This window comes from Paroedura picta, chromosome 3 (genome assembly GCF_049243985.1).
Source record: "Paroedura picta isolate Pp20150507F chromosome 3, Ppicta_v3.0, whole genome shotgun sequence".
Lineage (NCBI taxonomy): Eukaryota > Metazoa > Chordata > Lepidosauria > Squamata > Gekkonidae > Paroedura > Paroedura picta.
Genome location: NC_135371.1, coordinates 34,392,946 through 34,406,451, shown reverse-complemented (window position 1 = coordinate 34,406,451; position 13,506 = coordinate 34,392,946). Strand labels below are relative to the sequence as shown.

The following is a 13,506-nucleotide window of genomic DNA, read 5'->3' as shown; positions in this document are numbered from 1 at the left end:
TTGACTCATTAATATAAGCCATGACCTTGAGTTTATAAGACCTGAGCAAGACTGTGGAGAATAGGACATTCTGGAGGTCATCCTGGAGAAAGCCAGCTTGATGTAGTGGTTATGAGCACTAACTTCTAATCTGGCAGGCCAATTTTGATTCCCTGCTCCTCTACATGTAGCCGGCTGGGTGACCTTGGGCTCACCACAGCACTGATAAAGCTGTTCTGACCAAGCAGTAATATCAGGGCTCTCTTAGCCTCACCCACCTCACAGGGTGTCTGTTGTGGGAAGAAGAAGCTGCTTTGAGACTCTTTCTGATAGAGAAAAGCAGCATATATAAGAAATAATTCTTCTCATTCATAAGGTTGTAAGAATCTACTTGATGGTACTTAGCACAAAAATATGCTATGCTGACATAGGAAGTGGAAGGCTCTTCAGTCTCATAGCCTGCAATGTTCCAGATGCTCTAACCTTCACAGAAGTCATAGAGGTACTGTTAAGAACTGATGCTTTGGATGCGGTGTACCATCTTGGGTTTTAGTATGAAATCTGGCATTGGACCATCTGTGGACAGAGGTGAGGCAACTTTATATATGATGGTTTTCACTGACTGCATTGTCTTTCGGATGGGAGATCATTTTCATTCTGGAAACCATTTGGAGACCTTAATCAGACAGTATAAATATTTGAAATTAAACAGATCACTTTTTCAAGAGGCATAGAGTTGTTAAGCTAGGTACAATGTGGGTGTGCTTCTTTTGTCTGTTCAGGCAGATGACTACATGGAGCTTTCCAGTGCCTGATTTGAGTTTCCATATCGAGAAATGTGCCATTAAATTGACTGACACACGATCCTGACATTCTATGGCATTCAGTGCCAGACTTCAGCTACTGTAATAAATCACATTTCTTCACACCTATTGCATTTCATTCATTCTAGCCATGAACAGAGATTAGAGTTCAAATGAAATAGATTTTTTCTTTTCCCCAGCACACATACCGCTCATCCGAAGTGCAGAAGTATTTATTTTTAGTAACTCTGGATCTTGTGTAATTCAGTGAAAAAGATAAATGGGATGTCTGAAAATTAACAGTTTATACTAAAAAATGATGGAAAAGAATTTTGGGCTTAATTCTTATGCATATTGGCTACATAATTCAGGAAAAGTTAGATTTGTTTAAACAGGGCTTCTGCTTTGTTGGTTTGGCCCTAATGTGTATGTGTATTTCCCCCCAAATATATTCCTGAATGAATGTGAACGAAGCACCTGTTTTAGAGATGATTCAGAAAATGATAACTAGACATTGCATCAAGCCAGTAGGGGCTATAAAATATAACCAAATGTATTTTTAGGGGAGCAGCCAAACTGGTCAGCAATAGTAGAAGAGCAAGAGACCAGTAGCACCTTAAAAACAACAAGATTTCCAGAGGATAAGCTTTCAAGAGTCAAAACTTCATCAGATAGCAGAGATCATCTGGGAAAGGGAGGTCTGACTCTTGAAAGCTTATACCCCCAACATTTTGTTGGTCTTCAAGGTGTGACTGGCCTCAGATCTTACTCAACCACAAGATGTGCCCTCTTTCTTTAGGGCTAAAGCTGCTGAGAATGAGATGATTTTGACTGCTTATTGAAAAGCCTATGGCCCCAAGGGGTTCAGCTTCACATAGATGGCTGCTGGCTGTGGTGAGGGACCACCGATGCCTTCAGTCTCATTAATGGACACATGGTGCATCCACTCCACATGACATGGCCTTGATCCTTTCTACCTGTTAGCACTCAGTGCTAAAAAGGAATACAAAGAGCCATGATCAACTGCTTTTCCAGCACTAATTCCCAGAGGAAATGGGAGATCATGCCTGTTATGTAGTAGAAGCCTCTGGGGCAGCCTTCCATTTCCTGTTCAGAGAGCTAGAGAAAATGCAAAGGAAATTGCTGTGCTCCTTCCCTGAGGCACCAGCAGCAGCTAGGGAGACTGACATGTAAGCAGATTACTGATGAGCTTTTCTAGGCCTCATTTCCACTTATTCATCCTTCTTCCAAAAGCACCAAGGGAAGTTAAGATCAACAGCTGCCACCTTTGTCCACTCACTCCTTTATTGGCACGGGAAGAAGAGTGGAATTGAGCACCAAATAGATCCTCCAGTCTCCCCAGCATGACTTCCTATGAGATAGAAAAAGAACTCTAGTTTTCATAGCCTTCTGAATGGAATGAGAAGACTGAGAAAACTAAAAATGCCCAATAAATCCAGATATCCTTTTAAGCTCTGAGCATGTGCCAAAGGGGGCTACCTGTTTGCTGCCCATGTGATGCTTAAATACAACCAGTTTTAATATGGAAATGCATTCAAAATATTGCTTATCTTAATTTATAAGCCATTATCAATGTGTGCATACAGGGTGCTTACCAGGAGTGAAAATGAACATCGCTGATGAGCTAAATGTGCTTTCAGATATTTGTGAGGATAGCTTTTTAGTGCCATGTTTTGAGAAACTTCTGACAGACATCAGCAGAACTGCATCGGTATCTGTGACAACTGAACTGCATTATGTCATGCTAATCTAGTACATGTATACTGCTTAGTCCTTGGTCTGCTTGATGATCTTTAATGTAATGACAACAAACTGTTCTCAGTAACAAAACTAAACGGTCAATGCATTTCAATAATCACTGCCAGTTTGAGAGCCAGTTTAGTATAGTGGTTAGGAGTGCAGACTTCTAATCTGGCAAGCTGGGTTTGATTCTGCACTCCCCCACATCAGCTCGCCACGGCACTGATAAAGCTGTTCTGACCGAGCAGTGATATCAGGGCTCTCTCAGCCTCACCCACCTCACAGGGTATCTGTTGTGGGGAGAGGAAAGGGAAGGCGACTGTAAACTGCTTTGAGACTCCTTCAGGTATAAGAACCAACTCTTCTTCTTCTTCTTCTTCTTTCATTGTCCTTACTTATGGTAATAATTATTCACGATCACCTGCTGGTATGTCATCATATTTTGGGAAGATGATGCAGACAGACAATGGCTGTCAGAGAGAGCTCAACATGGCCTAATAAGTAGCTTGATAAAATATACTAAAACTAGCTAATGAGGAGCAGTCAGCTTCCACAGGTGCACCTGCATAGAGACAGGTTGACCTTTTGGGATTTGTCTGTCTCACCTGCAGTCTCTTTCCCCTCATTATGTTTCATCAGAATGGACAAATGAGATAACAAGTTCACAAGAGGGCATGTGTAAGGCAGGTGTTTTTTGTCAAGTGGCAGGTCAGGTCTGACAGTCCGCTTGACAATCAACAGCAGTTCATAAACTCTCACACTGTTGGCATGACAATAAAAGAGCTATGAACAAAGCAGATACTCTAATGCTGCCACACATTGTCAAATCTATGGTCTATATGTATTCCATAATATGGGAGAGCATGGGAAACAAGAAAGGGTAGTTTTTCTTATACCTTGTTTAATAGGGTTGCATTTGAAGAAAACTTAACTTTTGGGAATGGTCAACAGTGAGGCACAATAGCTGCAATTCACCTTCTCAGCCTGTTCCTAGCAAGTTAGCTTGGAAGCAAGCTCCGTAGATTGCCTTGCACCTGACATTCCCCACTCCAGTGGGCATTTAGTGACAATTAAAAGAGAAGAAGATTTTGGGAATCATAACCCAACATTATGAATGAGGCATAAGCCAAATCTGTTTATATTCCTTAATTCTGACTCCAGTGTCCCATGGGCCACAGGGTCTGCAGATATACAGCACCTGAATGTAATTAATGGGCACATTGCTTGCCTTTTTTCACAAGCCAGAGAACTTGCAATAAGCCATTAGTAATTGCTGATATTCTTAGTATGTTCCAAGCAGTACAGATTCACTTCATGGAGCAGCCAGAGGCAAGTATCTACTATGACCTCACTTCTATCACCTTGCCTTGTCTGCTTAACTGCCAGACAGTGAGAACAGCTCATCCTCCTTGACTTCACACCTGTTAAACACATACACACTATACAGGCCTTCTCAGACTCTTACAAGATTCCTTCCTCTCATCAGCGTTTAGCCATCATTTTTGGTTGCTTGTTGCTAAAAGTAATCAAAATGGTGTTTAGACTCTCCAAAGATGAAGGAATCTTGTGTGATTCTTGGAAATCCTATAGGACATACGTGGCCTTCTATGTTGTTTTTAATGGGAAGAAGGGGGATAAATAGTTCTAATTCTGACGTAGAGGTGGAATTAAAGGGAATAGTTGATGGGAAAAATGGTTGCAGAAGAGATGAGTGGATGAGGAGTCGAGACATCGTCACCTGACAAAAATCTACAGTTTGAGCAAACTTCCTCAGCTGCCCTCCCTGTAAAATGTCATTCATTAGAGTATTAACAATGACAGTTTTAATTGAATCCCTAATTCTGAAATCTTAGACACAACTGTGACTTAAATTTAAGTTACTGTTCAGCATGGCATTTATTGAACGTTTGCACCTTTGTTGCAAAATAGGCATGCTTTAATTGGGTTGGTGACAACACTTGTAGCCTAAAGAGCCAATAGTTTCAAGCTATAGACATTTCATGTTTACAGACTCTGAGCTGATATCTTCCAAAAGGTAAGCATGGAAAATAAACACCTGCATGGTTAAAAATGAACTAACCACTGTGAACAATCATGTTTGGATGTAAAAACAAATCACAAGGCCATAGATGCATATGATTTGAATATTTCTCTTCATACCATAATATTAAATATATTTCTGCAATATATAATTAATAATATGCATCATATTCTACTGGTTAGAACAGAAAGAGCTACATGTACATACTGAACTATTCCTTTGAAGTAATACATGTAAACTAATTCATTTTTATACAATACCAGGGAGAAAACAAGCACATTATTTCTGACAATGTCAACATTATTAAGATGTTTTTAATGTCTTTGGTTTATTGTAACTGAGCAGCAGAGTGAAAAATCTGGGAACTGCTTTGTGATTAGATTGCTTCCTGAGTACTATGAATGGTTCTGTCACTCTGATTCTACTAAAATGGCACATTATGGGGAGTCAAGACCTTTCACAAAAGAAGGCCATTGTTCATTAATGGCTGCAGATATTTCCTCAAGAGGAGGTAACTTTCAGAAGCTAATACTCCTGATAGTACTCATTAATGTATGGGTCCTTGACCAATAGAGTTGACAACCTTCAGGTGGTGGTTGAAGATCTCCAAAGTTTAAAGCTGATCTTCCAAGAAACAAAGATCAGTGGTCCTGGAGAAAATGCCTGCTTAGAAAGCCTTAGAAATACCTTTGAAGTTCCTCCCCAGACCTGGCTCAGGCTCCATCTCCAAAATCACCAGGTATTTTCCAACCCAGAGCTGTCTACCCTATTGAACAAGGGAACAAGAGAACTATCAGGAGATCTGGGTACAGAGAAGATGCCCTCACCCTTAGTAAGAAAAAGGACCCCAAATGTATGTGTGAAGAAACAACAGGACCAGCGGCACCACTCCGTTCGGGATGCATTTCAATGGGGCATCTGGTCCACTGCTGAAATGTGCTTCCCCCCTTGGGGAATGCAGCCATAGTGGTTCCACCATTCAGGGCAGCAGCAGGAAGGGGGGGGGGTTGTGCAGGAAGATGGGACGGCTTGAGAACACAATCCCACCTTCCTGCAACCCCTCCCTCCCCAAATGCCCCATTTGGCCCCACAGCACAGCAAAGCGCTGCAAAGCTGAGTAGGGCATTCTGTGCCCCCCCCCTGGCCTCTGCAGGGTGGGAGGATTGGTCCTGTTGGCCACCCAAATGCTTAAGGAAACACAGAAAATATCCACATTTCTTTAAAGGAATATCCACATTCCTTTAAAGCCTAACATGCACCAGGCCTGGGAAGGGTGGCCCAGTGGCTGCATTAGCCCTACTTCCATATGAGCGCCCTCTCAGCCTTTTCTGCCCATGTGGAATCGGCCTCAGAGACAGAAAACTTCCATGAGCTGGCTAAACATAGAGCACCCTGGTAAATAGGCTTCACTTGTCTCAAATGAAGATTTGACATTCACTGACTGTAAATATATATTTAAGACAGAATAGCAAAGGTCAGGTTATGACAGAATTTCCCATTACACACTTTTATTTCAAGCTGCTATCTATGCTATTTACAAAGCCATTGATTCATCAGAAGATATAATTACAGTAGAGACCACATGTCCCTGTAAAAGAAGTACAACACATTCAGTACTGTTATATTTTATTTTTTGTTTGCTCTCCAGAAACACTTCCAAAGATTTCCTTAAATAAGATCTGAAAACCCGAGGGAAACATTTTGGGAATACTTAAATCTATGCTGGGAAAACATGTACATATTTTCTCACATGGATGATAATGCACTTCCCATGTGAGAGGTGGATGTCTTTGAGTGCTAATTTTATCCATTATTACTTCAGTAACATTCAAGTCTGAATCGAATTAACTAAATTACTTCAGCCATCCAATCTGTGTTACTACTAAGGCATCTAATTTCAACTAGGAAAACTAAAAGTAGCTGAAGTAGGTCTGTAGTTTTGCATATAGAAGTCTTGCCCTTTCTGAGACAAGCAATTGGGTATTGATTACAAAGCTAAATTGAGATTTGATAACCTTAATACACTAAAGGATTTGGATGCTCTTTTCATGGAGAGTTAAATCCCAGGACCAAAGTTCAAGTCATTTTAACATGGGTCAGATTTCTGAATAAATCATGGCCGCCCTAAAATGCAGGGCTGCCTGTTGATGCGGCAGTGGGGCAGGGTTGGCAAGAGAAGCCAGCAAAAAATGTTGCCCCAGAGGCCATGTCTCTTCACCTCTCTTGTGGTTGGACAGCTTCCCTCTCTCCCTCTGTGTTATGGTTGTTTGGTATTGTGATGCTCTTGAAATAGTTATTCAATTGTCACAGTTGCGACTTAAGGGGCACAAAAGAGAGCCTTGGCAGGGGGTGGGTTTGCGTACTGGCCCCTTGAGGGTGGGGGTCCCAGTAAGGGACTGGCTCATACAAGCACGGTTAACCCACCTGGGTAGCCAGGGGCTTGGAGCCAGATGTCGGAGGGTTGCAGAATAAGGTGGGCATTCTTCTGCCCTTGGTAACAGGCATCTCCCAGGAAAGGAGTCAGGTGGCAAGGGCCTGCCTCCTGGCTGGGATAGAGCAGGACCCAGGGTGCCACTGACTCTTGTGTATTTAGACAGCCGGATGGCTGCAAGGATGGTTATTATTGTGCTGGGCCAACCCTCCAGTGGGAGGATTGTATTCAAATAAACTGTGGACATGTTAATGCCAACATGGGAGTCGAGTCTTGCTTCGTCCGAGAATGCCCATCTGCTAGGGAAAACAGCATTTTCCATATACTGGGGGGAGGGGGGGACTGTAGAGTATTGCAGTCTTAAATTGCTTTCCAGTCTAGCCTTTCCCCCTCATAATTTAAGTTACTTCCTCTTCATCTGCTACTGTACCAATATCTTTACCAATAACAGCTGCACCAGACCCTGAAGTTTCCCCCGTCAAAATTAATGGCCACAAAGCTGAATAATTTTGGTGTGTGTGTGTTTTTTTTTTGGGGGGGGGGCGGGGAAGCCATCACATATTTGAATCCTGAACTGGTATTATATTATCAAAAATATCAGGAATACACAGGGCTTTTCTGCATGCCATAAATTTAGCGTCATACTCACCCCCACAGACACTATATGCTGGGCACTCCCCATGACATCACCAACTTCCTGCATCCAGCCAGCAAATTAATCATGATATCTGCCATTTTAAAGTGCAAGTTGGTGAATTCCAAAAAATGGATTCACCAACTTAAAAAGTGCTTTTCCCCAGTGGACAACCAGCAGATTACATGCAAAAGAAATGTATGGAGGTGAAGAAGTGCTATCTCTGCCTCCAACATCCTGCCTTCACACCTGCCTCCCTCTCTCTTCTTCCGGTGATGGGAATTTGCTGGGATGGGATGTTGCCTGGAGCAATGAATAGGCGTACAAGCATGCAGGGAAAGGCAAAAATATTTTTTTCCCAAAAGTTAAAACACAATATATGCCTTTTTAAAGCCCCCCCCCAAAAAAAAAATCAGGAATGAGATTAATTTTTAAAAGACTCAAGACTCAAAATTGGCGGGCATCACAGGACCTTTAAAAAAGGAGAAAGGGAATTGGCTGCCTGGCTTGATTGACAGGTGGTAGAGAGTCGTGTATAAACTGCATTTGTCTCTTCCGCCATTTCCAGCAGTGCTTGTGGAAGGTTAGAAGTGCGAAAAAGCAGCAGACTACAGCGAGATGGCAAGAAGGTGAGGAATGGGCAGGAGGTGAGATATTTAGCACTATGCCATTCAGCTTCCGTAATGCTATTTTCAGCAATGTGTGGAAATGCCCATAGTAAAAGTGTCCACACCCCTCCCACTTGAGTCCTGGATAGATATACATTTATGAAACATTTACCAGGTAATATGACCATATATGGCCATGTCGAGCTACCTACCCCCCTCCCAAAATGCCCAATGATGGGCTTGGAGGGGGTAGGAAGGGGAGGGGCTCCGGGTTGGTATATGCACAGCTATGCTGCACAACTGCACCACTTCTGGGGTTTCTCAAAGCCTGCACAATATTTCAGGGTTTTTTCAATGGTAAAAAAGTTGAGAAAGGCTGGGTCAGGTGATCCTGACATGCTACAGTCAGTGGACATGGAGCTTTACTTAGAGGCAAACCCCCTGGTCATTTCAGCTCAGAGAAACAGCATGGGAGAGAAGTCTGAAGCCCTTCCTCCCCTCATGCTACACTCATTCAGGCCCTGTAGCATTTGAGAACATTAGTTCCCCATTATTACACAGGACACAGTTGAGAGACCCCTGACCAGACTTAGATCACATGTATCATTGAGCTGAGCCCATCTTCTCAGTCTCTGCTGTCTCACGGGGCAGTTGTGAGAAGGAGACAAGAACCATATAGCTTCTTTGAGGAACAAAAGGATTAAAAATGCATGAGCGAGAGATTGCTGTACTACATGTCAATCGCAATTGCCGTAATAAAATATCAGGTAGTTTAGAAATTAATCCTTGTATATTTTATATCTCTGTAGTACTGTTTAAATTAGCTCATACACATAATGTGCAGGTATAATTCAGCAGATAAGTTAAAGCATTTACAATATATAGGGTTGAACTTTATTAAGTCAGAGTCTGGGCACTGTATATACCTTTCATTAACCTGCCTCCAAAGAACTATAAAACTAACAAAAGCACGTGTGCTTATTTTTATTTATATACACTGGGAAAGCTGCTCTTTTTTTCAACCTTCTGGAAATCTTACTTCTCTATATCCATCTCATGGATCCTTATTATCATAGAGGAGTCATCATCATGGGATAATATCACATTAGATGTCTTCAGCCTCATATTTCTCCCCAAATCTATACATTCAAGATGGAGGCTTGAATCAGAGTGAGAGATACAAAAAAACAGTGGAAAACAGAAAGGGCATTCTGAAGCTGCATGATACCAAATGTGTTGCTGTAACATTATCAGTGCCATTATAAGAACAATGAAATTAATTGGGTACACTTGAGCAAGATTCTGAGTAAACATGGTTCCTAAAAGTGGTGCAGAATGCAATCTTGAGAAGAGTCACACCCATTTAAGCACCTTGCCTTCCGTAGATTTATAACAATGCAACTCTGTGGAGGACTGTACTTGAAGAGACCTCTGATAATGAGAACTACCTGAACATTGATATCTAGAGCCTGGTACAGGTGACAGCCATACAGAACGCACAAGAAGGAACAGTGAATGAGAGTATGCTGGCCCCACCCCTGACCTGTATGCAACCACCTGGTTGTCTGCAGAGTCTACCATTTGGAGGAAGTGGTCACGTGACCTTTTAATTATCAGCGACCTTTTAATTATTTCTTTTCACAACTGCGAAATGTCTGCCATTAATTACTAACATGGACAGTTTTCAATGTGTTTGTGAACTACAACTGAACTCAAAAGAATGTCTTAGCTGTTTTAGCAAAGCATTATCATATGGCATAATATGGCATAATTTGGATACTATGACAGTTTACTAATTTGCCACCAATTTACCTTTTCTATATATCTGTACTCTTGTGATTCTTGTTCCATTTTGCCTGAAGAAGTATGCCTGCACATGAAAGCTCACTCCTCGAATAAATCTTAGTTGGTCTTAAAGGTGCTATTGTTGGTCTTAAAGGTGCTATTGGTCTTAAAGGTGCTATTGCAAGTTTCTGACCTGCCTGGCTGACAATTTCATTTATCAAATGGTAGATGAACCCACAAGAGGTTCAGCCATACTGGACTTAATACTGACCAACAGGCAAGAGTTGGTGGATGAGGTGAAGGAGGTGGGGACCCTAGGGGGAAGTGACCATGTCCTCATAGAATTCCTTTTGAGATTGGGAGCCAAGGAAGCTTGTAGCCAGACGCGGATGTTGGATTTTCGTAGGGCAAACTTTAATAAACTCAGAGACATGATGAGTGTCATACCATGGACGAGAATGCTGGAAGGGAAGGGAGCATGTGAAGGGTGGGCGCTACTCAAACAAGAGCTATTGCATGCTCAATCAATGACTATTCCAGAAATACGAAAACACTGCAGGAGCTCTAAGAAGCCTATTTGGATGAACAGAGAACTTCAAGAGGAACTAAGAAAGAAAAGGAAAATGTTCAGGAAATGGAGGGAAGGACAGAGCTCTAAAGAAGAGTACCTACAGGTTACTAGGCACTGTAGATCAATCATCAGAAAGGCCAAAGCTGAGAGTGAGCTAAGATTGGCCAGGGAAGCCCATTGTAACAAGAAAAGATTTTTCAGTTACGTGAGGAGCAACCGTAAAGTAAAGGAGGCAATAGGCCCGCTGTTGGGTGCGGATGGACAAACTCTAACGAAAGATGCAGAGAAAGCAGAAAGGCTTAGTGCCTATTTTACATCTGTTTTTTCCCACAGGTCAAAGTGTTTAGGCACATCTAGAGATGGCTGTAGCCAAAGGATAGTGTCTGGGTGGCAGGTTAACATGGATAGAGAGGTGGTTGAGAGGCATTTAGCTGCACTGGATGAGTTCAAATCCCCTGGTCCAGATGAAATGCACCCGAGAGTACTCAAAGAACTTTCCAGAGAACTTGCACAGCCCTTGTCCATCATCTTCGGAACCTCTTTAAGGACTGGAGATGTCCCGGAGGACTGGAAAAGAGCAAACGTTATTCCAATCTTCAAAAAAGGGAGGAAGGATGACCCGGGAAACTACAGACCAGTGAGTCTGACCTCTGTTGTGGGGAAGATAATGGAGCAGATATTAAAGGGAGCGATCTGCAAACATCTGGAGTACAATTTGGTGATCCAAAGAAGTCAGCATGGATTTGACTCCAACAGGTCCTGCCAGACCAACCTAGTTTCCTTTTTTGACCAAGTAACAGGTTTGCTGGATCGGGGAAATTTGGTTGATGTCATTTACTTGGATTTTAGTAAAGCTTTTGACAAGGTTCCCCATGATGTTCTGATGGATAAGGTGAAGGACTGCAATCTGGATTTTCAGATCGTTAGGTGGATAGGGAATTGGTTAGAGAACTGCACTCAAAGAGTTGTTGTCAATGGTGTTTCATCAGACTGGAGAGAGGTGAGTAGCAGGGTACCTCAGGGTTCGGTGCTCGGCCCGGTACTTTTTAACGTATTTATTAATGATCTAGATGAGGGGGTGGAGGGACTACTCATCAAGTTTGCAGATGACACCAAATTGGGAGGACTGGCAAATACTCCGGAAGATAGAGACAGAGTTCAACGAGATCTGAACACAATGGAAAAATGGGCAAATGAGAACAAGATGCAATTTAATAAAGATAAGTGTAAAGTTCTGCATCTGGGTCAGAAAAATGAAAAGCATGCCTACTGGATGGGGGATACGCTTCTAGGTAGCACTGTGTGTGAACGAGACCTTGGGGTACTTGTGGATTGTAAACTAAACATGAGCAGGCAGTGTGATGCAGCGGTAAAAAAGGCAAATGCCATTTTGGGCTGTATCAACAGAGCCATCACATCAAAATCACAAGATGTCATAGTCCCATTGTATACGGCACTGGTCAGACCACACCTGGAGTACTGTGTGCAGTTCTGGAGGCCTCACTTCAAGAAGGACGTCGATAAAATTGAAAGGGTACAGAGGAGAGCGACGAAGATGATCTGGGGCCAAGGGACCAAGCCCTATGAAGATTGGTTGAGGGACTTGGGAATGTTCAGCCTGGAGAAAAGGAGGTTGAGAGGGGACATGATAGCCCTCTTTAAGTATTTGAAAGGTTGTCACTTGGAGGAGGGCAGGATGCTGTTTCTGCTGGCTGCAGAGGAAAGGACACGCAGTAATGGGTTTAAACTTCAAGTACAACGATATAGGCTAGATATCAGGAAAAAGTTTTTCTCAGTCAGAGTAGTTCAGCAGTGGAATAGGCTGCCTAAGGAGGTGGTGAGCTCCCCCTCACTGGCAGTCTTCAAGCAAAGGTTGGATACACACTTTTCTTGGATGCTTTAGGATGCTTAGGGCTAATCCTGCGTTGAGCAGGGGGTTGGACTAGATGGCCTGTATGGCCCCTTCCAACTCTATGATTCTATGATTCTATGATTCTATGACTCTGGTTTTGTTGTGCTACTTCAAACTGACATGTCTACCCACTTGAATCTATCTTTGAAAGAAAAAAACAACAGTGCAGGGAGGAATACATGCAGCCACTTTTTTTTGCGAAAAACAAGCAAAATCAGCAACTGCCCATACATGTTCCTTTCCCAGTGTGGCCCTGAATTTGTGGAATGGTATGGCTGAGGGTTCCCACTCTGTCAGCATTCTGCAAACTATGCAAAACTGATCTACTCAGGAGGGCAAAGGTAATTGAGCCATACTGAGGTGAATGGCTCAGAAAGGTATTTTAATGAAGGGAAAGGGACTGTGGACTATACTATTTTTATCCTGCTATTTTTTTATTATTTAGTTTATTTCAACATTAATTAACATGTGAGTAGCTGTGCTTTGTTTCAGCTTTCTGCTTGGTTTCATATTTCTGCAATCCTAATCCTACTACATTGCTTACTGGATATCCCATCCTATTTTTTGCATTTACTTCAAATTCATTGATAAAGGCAGACTGTTAGGGATGTAGATTAAAATAAAAACAAATCACTTCTCCATCAGTGACTATGCATAGAATTGCTGGAATGACTTCATAAACTGGTGTCCTACTATGAAGAAGGAGGCTGTGGCACTGGCGCGGCTGCTGGGGCGCTGAGCGATCTATGGGGGAAGACCTGGCAGTGCAGGAGCAGCAACCTCAGCGGCGAGAGGCTGTCTGCTAGCATGCGGCTCATGGGAGCATGCTGGAGGAGGTAGCTCTAAGGGCCAGCCCAATCCGCTACGCTGGGCTCACCCGGATTGGCCCGTGTGCGTAGAAGCACAGGCCGGACACCGGATGTGAGTCCCGGCTAGCGCTCCACCCACAGGGGCTTTTCACAAATATTACTCAGAAAATGG

At 42.8% G+C, this 13,506-nt stretch overlaps 1 protein-coding gene across 3 annotated transcripts in view; it reads right to left on the bottom strand.

Annotated features, from left to right (window-relative positions):
• The window catches only part of GRM7 (glutamate metabotropic receptor 7), a 589,497-nt gene that overhangs the window by 83,059 nt on the left and 492,932 nt on the right, over nucleotides 1-13,506 (bottom strand). The window lies entirely within an intron of this gene.